Here is a 2,075-nt window from a genome sequence, read left to right on the forward strand (position 1 = left end):
CACACAGCGTGAGAAGAGCTGTCTGGGGCAAGAAGATAAACCATCCTTTCCAAGGATGTCTCCGCGGGGAGCAAAAAGTAAATGCAGACTGTTCTCACATCCACGACTTTCACGGTTATCACTGCACCACCAGCCTAGGACCGGGGAAAAGATGCCTCGGTCGGGAGAAATGCTCCTAGTTCACAATTAAGTAGACAAGAGCACCACACCCGAGACAGCGCACCCCACAAAGTCACCTAGTGTGATAGCTGGGCATGGCATGGCTGTGCCCGGACAGGGGACCAGGGCTGTCACTTACCAGACAGGGGACCTGGGCAGGCTAATCCCCTCATTGCGCCCTGCTTACTTCTCTCTACGATGGGATGGGTCCTCCGGGACTGGAGGAGGAGTCGATGAGTTCAGAGACACAGGACACTTAGACCAGTAGCGGAGCCTGTGGATTTAGGTGTTAATCCGATCTGTAAAACAACATGGCTCCGTGAAAAGTCGGGCGTGGATTGAACTGCAATATTAAAAGCTACTATTTTGATGCGGAGGGGGTTTTGTTACTCAGTTCTGTGTTTCTAATGCATTGCGGGGTGTGGGCAGGAATCTGGGGGGCTGGGGCGTGTGCTGCTGGAAGGCGCGGAGCCTGGGCCCCCACGGGAGAGGACACTGGTCCCTGGTGTCCCTGCAGCCCCTGTCCCCTGCCGCTCCCCAGTCTTCCTGCCTGGGAGGCAGTAGAAGATGCTCAGGGCCAAGGAGGGTTGGGGGAGGCACATCGTCCAGGGGTGCAGAGCTCTGTGTTTGGTGACACCAAATGGGAGAAACTCCAGGGAACACTCTGCATTTTTGGTTTTCACTTTTGCCCCCAGAAACCCAATGGAGCGGTTATATCATGACTATTTCTACTTCCATTTTTACAACCTGCCGACCCCCAAACACCGAAATGGCTGCTACATCTGCTACCAAGTGGAAGGAACAAAGAACCACTCACGTATGCCCTTGTTGAGGGGGGTCTTTGAAAACCAGGTATGGGCCCCCCTATACTCTCCTCACAGGCAGGAGCAAAGCCGGTCGAGGACGCAGAAAAGAATGTGACATGTAAAATGCTGAGTGCTTCTTCCCACAACGACGTCCGATGTCCTGGGCCCCTGATGTCCCTGCCTGACCCTCCTGCATCCTGACACAGGATGGCTTTGGATTTATCCCACGAGGCGTCTCTTAGAGAGTCTGCGGGCTGTCGTCTCCACGTCTGGTCTCCAGCTCGGCCTCTAGCAGTCCGGGAGGAAAGAGCATCTTAGCAAGTCAGGGCCTCTTAGGCACCAGCGCCTCATCTGGCCCTGGTAACTGCCCTGCTGGCCTGATGCTCCCCCAGACACAGCCCTGACTGCTCCACACCCAGGAAGTGTCATCCCTCTGGGGGAGAGCCCACACCCTGGTCCTGCTGCCCCCCAGCTTGCTCTGAGGCCTCACCCAGGCCTACCTGGAGGAGGACCGCAGCCTAGGCAGACACCAGGTCGAGCGCAGCACCCTGCAGCCCCTGCAGCGACCACTCACCTCTCCTGCAAGCTGTCCCCCCACACGCCAGCCCTCCCTTCTCCATCCAGACTGCAGACCTCCCAGAACCTGTCGGGAGAGAGCATTACGGGGTGGACGGGCGTGCACTGTGGCACGACTATGCGTGGACGCACAATTGGGGTCCCTCGCGTCCTGCAACCTTCTCAAGTACCCAGTGTTCAAAAGCTGAGAGAGATGGATGGATTTACTGTTGATAATGTAACATCTCTCAGATCTTATTGCAACATGTAATGAATAAGAATTCATACAAGAGTTCTTCACGGGAGAGTTGACCTTCTTTCCTCATGCTAAGTCCTTGAGATGAGATGCGTATTTCATACTTGCCACGTTACAAGAGCACGGTGGACAAGCGTGGCCGGCGGCTCCCCAAATAAAACACCAATAGAAACAATACATCAGAGGGTTCCCTACCACTCACCCTACAGAGAAGTAACTACAAGTATCCATTGAGAGGATGTACAGGCTCAGATCTCCTAGGGTGGGTCCCGTCGTTTTTCTCATGCCCTGCTGGCCTG

The sequence above is a fragment of the Pteropus vampyrus genome, unplaced genomic scaffold (assembly GCF_000151845.1).
Source record: "Pteropus vampyrus isolate Shadow unplaced genomic scaffold, Pvam_2.0 Scaffold959, whole genome shotgun sequence".
In the NCBI taxonomy this organism is placed as follows: Eukaryota; Metazoa; Chordata; class Mammalia; order Chiroptera; family Pteropodidae; genus Pteropus; species Pteropus vampyrus.